Here is a 17,285-nt window from a genome sequence, read left to right as displayed (position 1 = left end):
ATAGTTTCGAAGTGAATTAATCGTGGACTGGATTGACTTATTTAAACTAAACTGGTTTAAATCTATAAGCATAATTTCTAGTGTTGTTCCCTATAGGCATGATATCTAATTGTTTAAAAACTGATGTTAGAAACTAGTAGGCATGATAACAAATGAAAACACATATAAATATCCATTATAACATAAGTTTAACTAGATCATATTCTATAGGCATGGTATCTACTTGTGAGGTTGATTTTAAGATCTATAAACATGATTTCAATTATTGGAACCACTTGAGACATATAGGCATGATTTCTAACATATTAAGGCAAACATAGAAAAATATAAAGTCTTATAGGCATGGTTTCTACTTAGTAAGGCAAAAGTAGCAAAATACAAAGTCCTATAGGCATGGTTTCTGCCTGTATTACCCCACAAATATGTAACTACCCACCCTTTTCACTAGTTGCCCCAATATTTGTTTACAAATTATTACAGACCATATAAATGAATTACATAAGTAGATAAGAAAAATAAGAATTTATTCTATAGGGAGCCTACAAATAGGCCCAGATTTCCAAAGCCCCCAATAGTCTCAAATGCCCAAATTCCATAGACAATGTCATTGTCTAAGTGCGTCAGAGTTCCCTAAGGATCTCAAGGATCCCGGGCAGTACTCACACCTAGACTTTGTAACCAAATTGAGTAAGTGTAGTGTGGAATGGCCAGCCTTAGTGTGCCAGAGTTCAGAGGGTTCTCAAGAGGATCCCAAGGCAGTACACACACTGGAGGGGGCAGAACCTAGTGACTTAGGAGTAGAGTGAGAGTGCTTGACATAGTTTTGAGAAAAGTTTATGTAGGAAAAACAATTTGAAAAGAGACTTGAAAATAATTTGTAAAACAACAAAAGAGTTATTCAATGAGATAGTTTTGAAAAGAGTAGGGCCATCAACAAACAGCAGACCAACCTCAAAACCAAAATAGGTTCAGCATCACACATAGAACAAAGAACCAAGACAGGTTTAGCACCAAAATCCTTCACACAAGGGTAAATGGGAATTGGGGACAGGTGAAGCATAATGGTAAACACATAGTAGGCAGAAGTCTTTGGGATTAGTACAGATATGCTCAGAAACACTGATTAGACATAGTCACAGAATTAGTAATGCTTAAGGGGTTCAGTATATGATCAACATGATTTAAAATCAATCCCAGAATCAGACAAATTTAGGAGTGCAGACTACTTTACAAGAAGATTCATACCATAAACCATATAGAGCAAGATCACATGGGGACAGACTACATAGAGGGGGTAGCATATTTATACTGATCCTAAGGAAGGGGAGTACATAACATGCTAATAATGTAAACATATCAACTATAGGTTTCACAACATAACCATAAGTAAAAGTAGACTAGAAACAGGATGAATTGAAGTAGTAAAAGGATCATATTGTTTTTGGAACTTGAATTAAAGTCAGAACATACCAGTAAAGAAGGTAGTAAACACAAAGTGAGGAGAAAGAGAGTAGAGTAATTAGCCTTGGCTTGCAGCCGGCTGACTTAGAACAATAGCAAGTAACTAGAGAAAAGAGAGCAGAAGAGAGTTTTTGTGTGAGGGAGAGTTTTTGAACCAATGTGTTCGTGTACTTTTGTTAATGAGAGAGTATATATATATAGTAGTGCATAACTAGGTAAAATAAGGCAAGAATCACAATAGTATAGTAATTATGGAACTAAGAATCAATTAAAGTAAAATCAAGACAAGTATTCCCTTAAGTTAAGGGAATTAATTCACACGGTAAGAACAAGTAACAAATAAGGAAAGAAATCAGTGTATGACTAATTAGGAAAGATTTCAAGTTCAGTAAGTATAGGGTAAACAATTAGCGCTAAGTTCAGAAAACTCTAATTAAGGAGATAATCAGTAAGAATAAAGTACCACAATAGACAAGGTAGGAAAATCAATTAATTTGAATAGAAAAGGTAGAAATCGAAGGTTCAAAGGAAGGTCTTCCAGTCAAACCATGAAAATAGGGAATCCAGAATCAATCAAAGAGAAGGTCATGATTCAGTGTTCAGTATATAAATAGAGTACAATAACCATACATAGCAAACATAAAGGTTAAACAACACTGATAGAAAAAGGCAAGTCTTGAACAGTCAAGATGAACACAAATACATAGAGGTGATATAAATTAGGCTAAAAACTCAGTAGGAACATATTCGAAGCAAGATAGTCACAGAAACTAAAACAAGCAATGATCAGTCATGCTAACACACAAAACCAAACGAAGAAAATCTAGAAAATTAGGGCTTTCAACATCGGCGAGTGGAAGAGGTAGTAAAATCACATAAACAGTCAAAATAAGCAAGAAATAGAAGTTCAAACATAAAAAAATCAGTTTAAACAAAGTTTTAAAGAAGTTCTGAAACCCTAAATTTTAGAAGATGATGAAAACACTTGAAATCACATGATCCTTGTAAAGAATTCCAAAGACAGTGTAAAACATTAAGGAAACAAATTCAAGTCATTCTAGATCTATATAGATCTAGGAGATATAGGCAGAAATTAGGGTTTCAGAAGAAATCCAAATAGAGATGAGAGAACCTGTCTAGAATCCCAATGATCGTAACAAAAACAGCATGATTTTGCTCGAAATCACACTGGAGTAGCCAAGAACAGACAAGTGACAAACCCTAAATTTAAGTCGGCATAGCCCTGGGCCCTTGAAGACCTTAGAGAAGGCAGGCATGGCATGAGAAAAGCCATTAGAGGCTTAGGAGTCAATGAGAGATCATCGGAGAAGACCGGAGAACAAAGGTCAGCGGTTGATGGGCTAGGGTTTGAGGGGGGTTACTGAGAGAGGAGAGAAGATGAGAGAATACATAGGCGGCGGGTTTGGGAGAATGTGTTAGGGTTAGGGTTCGTTTAGGGTTTAAAAAAAGCAAGGAATAATACGGGTCGTTGATCTGAGGAGATCAACGGCCATGATTTAATTTGTTCGGGGTCAGGTAGGTGGGTTTAGGGTTTGGGTCGGGTATTTTAGCCTGAAATTGGGCTGGGTATTGGGTTTAATTGAGGCTATGATTGAAATGCAATCTGGCTATATTTTAAATAATCAATTTATCCCTATAAAATTTATAATAAATAACAGATAATTTCTAGAAAATAATTTTGTGTACTAAAATGATTTAAAATAGATATTTAACATTTTATAAATATATAAGATCAATTTTATGCATATAAATGTAATTATACATTAATAAGGCTAATATTACAATTATATGCAATTTAGCTTTAAAAATATAAAATGCAATTATAAAAATGCACTAAAAATATTTTAACAATATTTTGGCATAAATATTGAATTTAAATGACTAAATCACTCCAAAAATAATTTGAGGGATAATTATTGGGGATTTTATGAGTAAAAGGGAAGGAAATAAATCAATTTAAAAATCTTTTAAAATTATAGGAAATTATACAAACCTTGTGCATGCTTATATATGCATATATATGCTATTTTGAAAGTATTTATACATATTAAAAATATATAGGAAAAAATTGGATATCAATAGTTGCCTTTCTTTACTCGGGAAAGATGAAAGAGTTTTCGGGTAAAGAAATGATGGCCAATTTTGACCGGACGGTATGCTTTGAAATACAGGGGTCAGACTTCGGTCTTTGAGCTGCCTACATATCCCTAGTTTTACAGGAATCAGGCCATGTGTAGTTCTGCATTTATCTGTGGAACATGCCGATGAAATTACTGCAAGAGCGGACACGCGATGCGGAAGCGACTACGGTGAGCGGTTAAAGCTCAGAACGGTTGGAGAGAACTGGAGCGAGATCGCTCCTACTAGGATAGCGATTGTTTACTGGTTACCTGCAGATAAAAGGTGCTACAAACATGTATATGTGAAAAATTAAAGATTATGCAAATTCCCTTTGGACCATGACGGTTGTTTTCGGATGGTTAAAGATGACGTCCTTGGACCATGATGTCCTGGGCCATGATTTGTTCGGTGAGGGATTCACAGGCCATGAAATGATGTTCTCGGGCCATGAAGATGGTGCCTCCGAACCATGACACCTTTGAATAATGATATGCAAGTTTGAGGGATCCTCAAGCCATGGCATGGTGTCTTCCGGCTATGAGGATGACGCCTTTAGAATATAACGCCTTCGGATAGATTGGAGATATTTCAGCCCATGATATGCAATAGTCAGGATGTTGTCAAGACAATGCTTAGTCTTGTGAAATGGAGGGCAGAGCTTAGCCCGATTGAAAAACGAATAAAGAGTACTTAGAAATAGAGCAATATTCGTGCAAAGAAGGACATTGCTTAGTCCCGTGCAAATAAGGAGGCAAGGATTAGCCTTATGCAATTATGGAGACAAAGATTAGACTCATGCAAATAGGGAGGCAGGGATTAGCCTCATGCAAATGTGGAGTCAGGGATTAGACTCATGCAAATAGGGAGGCAAGGATTAGCCTCATACAAATAGGGAGTCAAGGATTTGACACATGCAAATAGGGAGGCAAGGATTAGCCTCATGCAAATTGGGAGGCAAGGATTAGCCTCATGCAAGTATGGGGAGGCAGGGATTAGACTCGTGTAGATAGGGAGGCAAGGATTAGCTTCATGCAAATAGTGAGTCAGAGATTAGACTCATGCAAATAGAGAGGAAAGGATTAGCCTCATGCAAATAGGGAGGAAGGGATTAGCCTCATGCAAGTATGGCGAGACAGGTATTAGCCTCGTGGAGTCAGGGATTTGACTAATGTAGATAGGGAGGCAAGGATTAGCCTCATGCAAATAGGGAGGCAGGTATTAGCCTCATGCAGGTATAGAGTCAAGGATTAGACTTATGCAAATAGGGAGGCAGGGATTAGCCTCATGCAAATGGGGAGGCAAGGATTAGCCTCATAGAGTCAAGGATTAGACTCGTGAAAATAGGGAGGCAGGGATTAGCCTCATGTAGGTATGGAGTCAAGGATTAGATTCATGCAAATAGGGAGGCAGGGATTAGCCTAATGCAAATGGGGGGGAAAGGATTAGCCTCATGCAAGTATGGGGAGGCAAGGATTAGCCTCATGGTGTCAAGGATTAGACTCATGCAAATGTGGAGGCAGGGATTAGCCTCATGTAGGTGTGGAGTCAGGGATTAGACTCATGCAAGCATGGAGGCAAGAATTAGCCTCATGCAGAGAGCAAGTAGCAAATAAGAGTAGTATATGTCTTAGCTGGAGATATATTTGGTGTTTGATGGCCTAATAGATAATGAATTATCTTTGTGTATACATGTTTTGCGAATGCTATCGTTACGTCGAATGTGCCTGCATTCAAAGAAAATTGTAAGTTTCATAGGGGGAAGGTTGGTCCATGCTCCTGTCGACCGGCTTTGCTTTGCTCCGTTCTGAAAACCTTTCGAGTTCCCCTGGGTGACACCTAACTGTTATGGAAATAGAGTTTTTGAAAATATGAAATTATTGATAAAAGTAGAGTTGTTTTGGAAACGTATTGATATATTAAGTAATTTTTTGATGAACTAGTGACTACAACACATCTTGAAGGCATTGCAACTTTCTTATATTGGAATTTTAAGGGTCCTCCTCAAAATTCTGCCCTATGGTAGATGATCTTTTGACTGTTTGCGGATAATGGATCTTGCCTAACCTTCTCCGGAATTTTGAGAATCCTTCTCAAAACTGTGCCCAGTTTCTTAACTGGCTACTAACCGTGTGACGCATGTTGGTGTTGGCTGGACTTGCTTCAGAATTTTGAGGACCCTCTTCAAAATTCTACCCCAATTTTTTATCTTTGGGGAAATGAAAATTTTATTATGATATGACCGAACCTATAAGGCTGCCTACGTATCCCCTCTTAAACGGGAATCAGGTCAAGCGTAGTTCAATTACATCAGAAGAGAAACATAAAGTAATCTAGGCATAGTATCTCTTGACTGCGTCTGAATTGATTGGTTTTAGCCAGATTTCTCCGTCCATTTCTACAAGTATGAGTTCTCCTCCTTTTAGTACCCTGTGAACCATATACGGACCTTGACAGTTGGGAGAGAATTTCCCTTTGGCTTTATCTTAATGTGGGAAGATCTTCTTAAGCACCAACTGACCTGGTGCAAATTGCCTTGGTTTGACCCTTTTGTTGAAAGCTCGGGACATTCTGTTCTAATAAAGTTGGCCGTGATACACTGCATCCATCCTCTTCCCATCTATAAGGGCCAATTGCTCATAGTGGCTCCTTATCCACTCTAAATCGCTGAGTTCAGCTTCCTGTATGATTCTTAAAGAAGGAATCTCTACCTTGGCTGGGATGACAGTCTCGGTACCATAAACCAGCATGTAGGGTGTTGCTCTGGTTGATATGCGAACTGTAGTGCGGTATCCCAACAAAGCTAAGGGTAACTTCTCATGCCACTGTTTGTGGTTCTCTACCATTTTCCTTAGTATCTTCTTAATGTTTTTGTTGGCGGCTTCTACGGCTCCATTCATCTGAGGCCTGTAGGCTATGGAATTCTTGTGCTTGATTTTGAAAAGTTTCGCATATAGCTTTCATCAGATCACTGTTGAGATTGGCGGCATTATCAATGACAATGGATTTGGGAACACCGAATCGGCAAACAATTCGATCCTTGACAAAATCTGCGATGACAGTCTTGGTTACAACTTTGTAGGACACAACCTCTACCTATTTTGTGAAGTAATCAATGGCTACCAGAATAAACCTGTGTCCGTTTGAAGCAGTGGGCGCAATAGGACCAATAACATCCATTCCCCAAGCAGCGAATGGCCAAGGTGAGCTTGTTGCATTGAGCTCGTTTGGCGGCACTTTATCATGTCGGCATGCACCTGGCATTAAAAGCATTTGCGGACATACTGGATGCAATCTATCTCCATGGTCATCCAAAAGTAACCAGCCCTAAGTATCTTCTTAGCCAAGACAAAACCATTCATGTGTGGACCGCAGGTCCCATCATGCACATCCTCAAGTAGCTTAGAAGCTTCCTTTGCGTCAACACATCTTAGTAAACCCAAATCAGGAGTTCTTCTGTATAAGTTCCCTCCGCCGTGGAAGAAGCGATTTGACAATCTTCTGAGCGTGCGTGTCTGAGTGTGATTTGCATGCTCCGGGTATTCTCCTTTTGATAAGTATTCTTTGATGTCATGGAACCAAGGTTTTCCATCTGCTTCTTCCTCGACATGAGCAAAATATGATGGCTGATTATGGATCCTCACTGGAATGGGATCAATGTAGTTCTTATCTGGATATTGTATTGTGGATGACAAAGTGGCCAATGCGTCCGCAAACCTATTCTGAATTCTGGGCACATGTTGGAATTCTATATTTGTAAACCCCTTTCTCAATTCCTACATATAGTGAAGATATGGAAATATCTTGGAATTCTTGGTGGCCCACTATCCTTGTACCTGGTGCACAAGCAAATCTAAATCATCGATCACTAGCAACTCTTGAATGTTCATGTCGACTGCCATGATGAGCCCTAGTATGCAGGCTTCATATTCCGCCATGTTGTTGGTGTAGGAAAATCTGAGTTTAGCAGATACTAGATAATGCTGACCCATTTCTGATACTAAAACCACTCTGATGCCCACTTCTTTAAAATTTGCGGCTCCATCGAAGAACATCCTCCCACCTTCATATGCTTCGGTAATGTCTTCTCCTACGAATGATACTTCTTCGTCAAGAAAATATGTTTTCAAGGGTTCGTATTCTCCTCCCACCGAATTTTCAGCAAGGTGATATGCCAATGCTTCTCCCTTGACCGTCTTTTAGGTTACATAGATGATATCAAACTCACTTAGTAGTATCTGCCACTTAGCCAACTTCCCAGTCGGCATGAGTTTCTGGAATATTTACTTCAGAGGATCCATCCTGGATATGAGGTATGTAGTGTAGGCACAGAAGTAATTCCTCAATTTCTGAGCTATCCAGGCCAAAGCACAGCAAGTGCATTCAAGAAGAGAGTAATGTGCTTCATAATGTGTGAACTTCTTGCTCAAGTAATATATGGCTTGATCCTTTCTTCCTGTCTCGTCATGTTGTCCCAAAACACATCTGAAGGCTCCATCTAATACAGATAGATAGAGTAGCAAAGGTCGTCCTGGTTCTGCCGGGACCAGAACTGGTGGTGTGGATAGGTACTCCTTGATTTTGTCAAAAGCTTTCTGACAATCCTCGGTTCAGCTTGTTTCGGCATCCTTTCTTAGCATCTTGAAGATGGGTTCACATATGACTGTGGACTGTTCTATGAAGCGGCCGATATAGTTGAGACGTCCTAAGAAGCTCATCACATCCTTTTTGCTCTTAGGTGGTGGTAACTCTTGAATAGCTTTGACTTTAAATGGATCCAACTCGATCCATCGACGACTTACAATAAATTCCAATAACTTTCCTGCGGGAACCCCGAATGCACACTTTGTGGGGTTCAATTTCAAATTGTACCTCCTTAGCCTGTCAAAGAACTTCCTCAAGTCTGCTATATGATCTACGGCCCTCTTGTATTTGATAATGACATCGTCCACATACACCTTTATTTCTTTGTGTATCATATCATGGAAGATGGTTGTCATGGCTCTCATGTAAGTGGACCCAGCATTCTTCAAACCGAATGGCATCATCTTGTAACAATATACACCCCATGGTGTAATAAAAGTTGTCTTTTTTGGATCTTCTTCCTCCATCCAAACCGAATGGCATATTATGGATCATATGCCCTGACGAAGAACTTGTTCATTTGTTCCTCGTCCAAAGAGGGCCTGACCTTGGCTGCTTCCAACCTCCAATGAGTAGCATACTCACGGAAAGTCTCAGTAGGTTTTTTCTTATGTTCTGAATATAGAAAACATCTAGTGCGTTTTCAGAGTTGAACCTAAACTGGTCCATGAAATCCAACGCCATGCTTACCCAATTAAACCATTTCTTGGGATTTTGGCTAATATACCAAGACAAAGCGTCCCCAGTAAGGCTCCTCATAAAGAGCTTCATCTAGATCTTTTCATCTTTTTCGACCCTGACAAGCTTGTCACAATAGGTCCTTAGATGAGCCCTGAGATCACCTATGCTGCTGAACATCTCGAACTTGGGAGGTTTGTATCCCTTAGGCAATTCCACATCTAGTTGTATACATAGGTCTTCATAGTTTAATCCATCCATTCCTCTGTCACCTTCAACACCTTGAACTCGGCTTGTTAACTTCTTAAGTTCTCCAGCCATGTTTTTAATGAGCAGCTCCTTCTCAGAGGATTCTGGTGCACAAGAAATTGGTTAGGTAGAATGAGGTATAGTTTCCACATATATAGGGTTGCTTTGATGGGTGCTAGGAACTTGGGTATAATGATGGTCATCGGTGGAGTTTTGGGGATCGGGAATGAGTTGTGGTGTGTTTTGGGGAGTGTGGTAAGTGGTGGTTGGTAGGTATTGAATCGATTGATAATGATATTGTGGCGGAGTTTGTATCGGCATCGAATTGATATTTTGGGGTGGAGTTGCATATTGATTTGGTGCGGTAGGATTTTGTGGTTGTTGGTTTTGTGTGCTTTGAGGAGGTGTTGGATTCTTAGTGTTTTGTTGGTTGATGTCAGGGACATTCAGAGTAAGTGACAGGTTTGCCAGTATCTTTTATTCCAGTCTCAAAACCAGATCATTTGGGGCCGGAGTACTACGACCATCTGAAGTCTCTGCGTTCTCAATATTCTTATTCGGATCCCACTTAAGTCGTTTATTTTTGCTTTTCATCTGCCTTTTGTGTTGCTTGGAGGAGAAGGAGAAGGAGGGCCTCTAGATCTGCTGTGGTACACTGATGAGGCCAGTATGAGTGAACCAACCTAAGGGGATGGGAATAATCAAAAATAAAGAAAAAAACAAAAAAGTTAACAAGTCAGTGAGGATCCTGAAATGTTTGCAGTATTTAAACACATATTGTGGAAATGTAAATTCGTGTCTTAATTTGGGAGCCTCGTTGTGCTTGAGGTAGGCCTAGCGAAAAATAAACTTGGAGAACTTTAAATGTCAATAAATGCTTCATTTCATAATATAAAATAAACGAATACCAAAACGACACTAAGATAATAATAAAATAAGTCACTACTGGCACTTGGCCTTATTATATTTTAGGAAAAAGCAAATAAATCTAGCCTATTTAGTCCTAGAAGGCCCTTCCCTAGATTCGATCTTCCAGACTCCATCATATAGATCCCCCAGCTCGCGCAGTCCCAGCAGTAAGTAGGCTCTGGCCAAATGTCCTCCTTCAGCTCCTTCAGCGTTCTATCAATTTTCAATCCTCTTTATGACTTTACCTTCCAACTCCACTATTCCTCGCTTCAGATATTCCAGTTTCCTGTTGGAAGTGACTGTCATCTCCTTCCACTCTTCGACCAACCTCATATTCCTCTCATGTATTTCCCATGCTCATTTTCAGAGTCGTGGACCCTCTTGCGTAGCCTGTTGTATTTGACTTGAGATTCAGCTTCCTCATCTATAATTCTGTTCCCTCAACTGGCCCCTGGTGTCACCATTCCTTTCAGATTGTCCTCCAACCATGTCGATAAGAGATGCTCACATCCAGCATGATACCTGTCTATCTCAACAATGTTTTTCTCCACAATGATTTTGCAGTGCCACATGTGTTGAGCTTGGCACTTGTAAGGGACATCGTCGTCTTGAAACTCTGCCCCGAAATGACTCATCTTGACAACCCTTGGTACAACCTATTTTCTGCCTGCTTGCCTCATAACTCGCATAGGGACATATGGGTATATCCCTCTCAACCCGATCTATACCAAGTGCGGAGCATCCCTGGACCTGATAATCAATTCGTCTGTTGGGAACCATTCAAAAATCCACTGCATATGTTTCTCGGTCAGATTGTCGAAGAACTCTACCAATTCTTTGGCGCTTTTGGCTGAGCAAGTCTGTCTGGATTGTAAGTCATCTACTTAGGGTGATGGAAGGCAATATGGTCATTCCAAGCCCTTCGCATAAATTCTTGGCGATAGCGACCCTTTTGGAGATGCTCCAGCAACCATAACTGCAGCAACCAATTACAACCCTCAAAATGCTTGACCCCTCTTTGCCAGCGCTCCATAGCCCTGTAGATGTCGGCTATGATCATGGGGACTATGGTATATGTCTGTCCATTAATCCCTTCCATCAGAGTCTTGGCGACCATGGCCAACCTAGTATGGATTCTTCTCTTTTTCATTGGGAACAATATCAGGCCTAGGAAGCACACAATGAATACAAACACTGTACGGTGGATGTGACCCAGAGAACTGAGAGAGATCTCCTCATGGTAAGTACAAAAAGACTTGCTATGGCCATACCTCTCGTACAGGTATTCGAAAGGTATGTAAAATTCTTTTAAGCACACTAGGTCGACATTCTTCTTCAGCCCCATCATCTTCAAATATCCCATGCCCGTACGATTTTCTGGTACCAATATCCTGGAACTATCCCAAGTCAATCCCGCAAGCCCTCCAGTTTCTTTTAGAACCAGTGTCATTTCTATGTCGCCGAAATGAAACACAACCCTTTCACTATCCCAGAATAAAGTGGCATCTTCGATCAATTTGTTGTTTGGCTCAATATCTAGCAAGGAAGGCAGGTTACCCAGGTACTTTCTCACATGTTTCTTGTCACTTGAGGAAAGGTCCTCCCACCAATCTAGCAGCAATAGCGGGAATTTGCTAACCATACCAAATCTGGGGACCTCGTGCCTCATTTTCTGCAAAACAAAAAGGTTAGACATTACCCCTACCAGACTCGACTATTTATACATTCATGATCAACATATCGGCATTTAGTTCTCCAAATTAATGCACAGAACCTGGTTGTGTCCATTGGGATTATGGAAAACTCGATGAACTTTGGACAAGACTTATCTTAAAGGATCATTATGTGGACAACATAACTGATCTGACTAGGTTTGACCATGATGTATGCACAATTTTAACTAGAGTAAGGTTTCTATGGGGTTTTAGACTAGTACCCTCAAGCGGACAACTCGAGGGAGAAAGCACGGAACCGTCGACTGCGCCGTTGATCGACTGGTTTTACCGCAAATAAGCCTTTCCTTATTTAAAGGTAGTAAATAGGAAGAGCACAACCACTCATTAAAGCATTGCTATAGGAATTGATATGTACGAGTGGAATATGATGCGGAGCATCATTTATGGAGCAATTAATAACATGTATTCAAGTATTTGCACGTAGGAAAAATAAATACAACATTTAAATAATTGAAAGATAGTTACAGGAAAAGAAAACAAAGAGACAAGTCAGTTTTAGGGATAAAGAACCATAAACGCTTAAAAATGGACAGTTAAATTCAAATAAGGGAGAAGGGTACGAGATAAAGCATGTGTGAACTAATTTGTAAAAAGGTAAGTTTGTTATGGTAAGATCCCAAAGGTATCCCCAGCAGAGTAACCATCCTGTCGCACCCCCTTTTTTCCCTCTGCGGAGAGAGTCTGGGTTTCGACATTCATGGGGGGGTAATAACTCATTTCCTTTTGGGAATTGGGTATTTGAAGAGTCGCCACCTAACGGGTTATGGTGCATCAGGGCACCTAGAAAGATTAACTCTTAGATTGGTTTGCATTACCAAAGATTAGGGTAAGGGCTCAAAATGACCTTGAGGGGAAGGTGTTAGGCACCCTTCTTGGTCCACAACTGTAGGTCTCAGCCGAACTTATATTTACAAATTAGTCCATTAACAAATAAATAGTTTGAATCAAATAATTTACAAGTAAAGCACGTTGGACGTTGTATAATACAAATAACAAGGCAAAGATTTTAAACAATTTGTATACCTATAAAACAATGTTTAAACAAAAAGGAATTTTGGGAAAAGGGGGAGTCATAGATTGGTTAGCCTATATGATCACCCTATGCAATGTTCGGTAAACACTCCTCAATTAGGGGCTACACGTGATATTAGTGCGTAGTCATCATATCCCCATATTACCCTTCGCATCCCCTTAGTGGTCATTAAAGCGAGTGTTGGTCAGTGATCTCTATTGTGTGTTGTTACCCGTCCCTTTTTAATGGTCCTAGAGGAAATTTAGGACCTCTACCTATAGGTAGTTCTAGACAGACCTCTAAAGTTTAAAGGTGAAAACACTAAGGCGACAAGTAAGAACAATTAGGACATTAGCACATAAGATAAAATAGAGCAATTAGAGGCTCATGTTTACCTCCTCAAACAATACACATAAGCAGTACGACTCAAACACAAACAAGGGCCTTTTGTTAAACATTATCCTAAGGCATGATGTCTAAGTGAATGTCAAGACACAGAAGGTAGGTAGTTTATTTTATAAACTCAGAAGTAATAGCCCTATCAGTTTGCCTACTGATTTTTAAAGCCTGTTAAAATCAGAACGACATTAAGAAACAGAAACAGTATCAGAGTTACAGGATTTGAAAACGCCCTATAGGCTTGCCTACACGCGGAATAATGATAACTACGTTTATATAGTAAAAATGGGGCAGATTTTAAAACAGACTCTTGAATCCCTATAGGCATGCTGTCTAATGATAGATTAAGACAGTTTTTGAAAGAATTTATTTCAGGGAAAATAAAACACTACTTAAACTAGTTTCGAAGTGAACTAATCGTGGACTGGATTGACTTATTTAAACTAAACTGGTTTAAATCTATAAGCATAATTTCTAGTGTTATTCCCTATAGGCATGATATCTAATTGTTTAAAAACTGATGTTAGAAACTGGTAGGCATGATAACAAATGAAAGCACATATAAATATCTATTATAATAGAAGTTGAACTGGATCATATTCTATAGGCATGGTATCTACTTGTGAGGTTGATTTTAAGACCAATAAACATGATTTCTATTATTGGAACCACTTGAGACCTATAGGCATGATTTCTAACCTAGTAAGGCAAACATAGCAAAATATAAAGTCCTATAGGCATGGTTTCTACTTGGTAAGACAAACATAGCAAAATACAAAGTCCTATAGGCATGGTTTCTACCTGTATTACCCTACAAATATATAACTACCCACCCTTTTTACTAGTTTCCCCAATATTCGTTTACAAATTATTACAGACCATATGAATGAATTACATAAGTAGATAAGAAAAATAAGAAGTTATTCTATAGGGAGCCTACAAATAGGCCCAGATTTCCAAAGCCTCCAATAGCCCCAAATGCCCAAATTCCATAGACAATGTCATTGTCTAGGTGCGTCAGAGTTCCCTAAGGATCTCAAGGATCCTGGGCAGTGCCCATACCTAGACTTTGTAACCAAATTGAGTAAGTGTAGTGTGAAAGGGCCAGACTCAGTATGCTAGAGTTCAGAGGGTTTTCAAAAGGATCCCAAGGCAGTACACACACCAGAGGGGGCAGAACCTAATGACTTAGGAGTAGAGTGAGAGTGCTTGACATAGTTTTGAGAAAGGTTGTGACGACCCGGCCAGTCGTCTCATGAGTTACCGGTCCGTTTTCCACATTTTTGCTTCTTTATGCTTTGTTATCCGTGTTTTATGTGATTGGGTTGATTAGATTGAGTTCGGAGAGGATTTGGTAAGAAATGAGACACTTAGTCTCTTTTAAGAAGGTTTAAGTTGGAAAAGTCAACCGGATGTTGACTTAAGTGTTGGAGGGCTTGGATGTGAGTTCCGATGGTTCATTTAGCTTCGGGAGGTGATTTATGGCTTAGGAGCGTGATCAGAATTGGTTTTGGAGGTTCGGAGTAGAATTAGGCTTGAATTGGCGAAGTTGATATTTTGGCGATTTCTGGTTGATAGGTGAGATTTTGATATAAGGGTCGGAATGGAATTCTGAGAGTTGCAGTAGCTTCTTTTTGTCATTTGAGATGAGTGTGAAAAATTTCAGATCATTCGGATGTGGTTTGGTTGGGTCTTTGATCGAAAGCGTATTTCGGAAGATTTTAGAAACTTAAGCTTGAATCCGATGTGTTTAGAGTGTTTGCTATTGTTTGAGTTGTTTTGATGATTGGAGAAAGTTTTAATAAGGTCTTAGAATGTGTTGGTGCCTTTGGTTGAGGTCCCGGGGGCCTCGGGTGAGTTTCGGGTGGTCAATCGGACCATTTCTAAGTTGGAAAAATTGCAGATTTTGGGTTTCAGCTGTTGCAGAGAAATTGCCCTTCGCGATCACGTAGGGTGTATCGCGATCGCGTAGAAGGATTTGAGGAAGGCCAGAATTTAAGCCTTCATGTTTTCGTGAGAGGATTCGCATTCATGGAAGGCTGGGGAGCTGTGCATTGCGTTCACGAGAGGGCACTCGCAATCGCATAGAGAAGTTTGGGTCTGAGGGGTCCAAGGTGAATTGTTCATCGCGTTTGCGTAAGGGAGTCCGCGTTCGCGAAGGTGTAGGGGGCATAAGCATTGCGTTCACGTAGGCTATATCGCGATCGCATAGAGTTATTTGGGGAGTTGAAGATTTGTTCTTCGCGATCGTGAGGGAAGTGTCGCGATCGCGATGAAGGAAAAGCAAGCCTGGGCAGAATGTTTTAATTCATTTCATCCGCGATTTTGGGGCTGATTTCCTCCATAGTTGGTCCTTTTGAGAGCTTTTTGAAGGAGATTGAAGAGGGATTCAAGGGGAAACGATTGGAGATAAGAATTTCAGACCTAAAACTCGATTCTATTATGAAATCCACCTAGAAAATCAAGGAAACTTAAGCTAAAAATGGAAGAACTAGGGCTTGAGAAATTGGACTTTTGATTTGGGATTTGAAGGAACATTTGGGGTCGGATTTGAGAACTTTTGATATGTATGAACTCACGGGGAGATAAGGAATCTAATTATGTGAAAATTTCTGAGTTTCGAGAAGTGGACCCAGGGCTCAGGTTTTGCTAATTTCGGGATTTTTTGGTATTTTTCAATTGTTTTCACTTCGACTTTGTTCCCTTATCATATTGTAACGTATTCGTTCTGATTTTGGATAGATTCGACGCACGTGGAGGCCGATTCGAGGGGCAAAGGCATCGCGAGCTAGAGATTTAGCCGGTTCGACGTGAGTAATGATTGTAAATGATGATCTGAGGGTTTGAAACCCCGGATTGCACATCGTAGTCCTATATTGAGGTGAGACACACACGTGATGACGAGCGTGGGGTCGTGCACCATTGGGGATTGTGACTTGGTCCATCCCGATTGATGATTTTACCGCGTATTTGATCGAAACTAATTTGCTATCATCATATTTTGGGTTGATTGCCATATTTGGGCTTTGTGCCAACTAATTGAACCCTTCGTGGATTTTTATAACTATTTCCTCACTGTTTTGGCTTATTACTTGAACTCAGTCATGCTGTTTTCCACTATTTTACTACTCGGCCATTTTTACTCAGTTTGAGACTTAAATGATATTTTAAATAATGTTTTGGGCTGAGAACTACTGTTTTACTAATGCCCGAGGGGGTTGTGATGATTTTCGGACTGAGTATGGCCAAGGGCCAGATGTGAGGATACACTACTACTGAGATGAGGCCGAGGGTCTGAGATACATATATACGCCACGAGGTAGCTTGACTAATATGAGGCCGAGGGCCCAGATTTGATGCCACGAGATGGCTTGATATTGCGCTTGGGCTGTAAGGAGACGCTCCCGGAGTCTGTACACCCCCAGTGAGCACGGGTACCCATTGTGATGTGAGATTGAGCTCGAGGGGCTGGCATTGTTCTGAGATTGAGCCCGAGGAGCCAGTACTGTTCTGAGATGTTGCCCGAGGTGCGGATTTGTTGATACTGTGCCCGAGGGGCGAATCTTCTACTTGTTATTGAACTAACAATTACTTGTTTTACTTGTTGGAAAAGGGATTTTAGTTGATTCTTCACTGATTTACTATTTTAAGTGATTTTACTGCTTCGGTATAGGATGCCTTGTGTTTTACATGTTTTCTTACTTTCAGTCATTATTTATATTTATTACTCACTAAGTTGGAGTACTCGCTTTACACCTTGCACCTTGCGTGCAGATTCAGGTATTTATACACTCGGTAGCGATCTTTGGCAGATCGGAGGCAAAGTTATCGGAGTTTAGCAAGGTAGCTGCCAGTGTTCGCAGCACTGCTTTTCTCTCTTCTCATTCATTAGTTTGTACATAGCCTATTTTAGAACTTAGTTGTATTTTAGACCTTAGTAGACACTCGTGACTTGTGACACCCCGATTTGGGCTCTGTCGGGTTGTATTTCCGCTACTTATTATCATTAAATCATGTTTAGACTGCTTTTATATTGTTGAACTATTTTAAAAAGGACG

The sequence above is a fragment of the Nicotiana sylvestris genome, chromosome 7, assembly GCF_000393655.2.
Source record: "Nicotiana sylvestris chromosome 7, ASM39365v2, whole genome shotgun sequence".
Classification (NCBI taxonomy): domain Eukaryota; kingdom Viridiplantae; phylum Streptophyta; class Magnoliopsida; order Solanales; family Solanaceae; genus Nicotiana; species Nicotiana sylvestris.
This window is presented reverse-complemented; position numbering follows the sequence as displayed.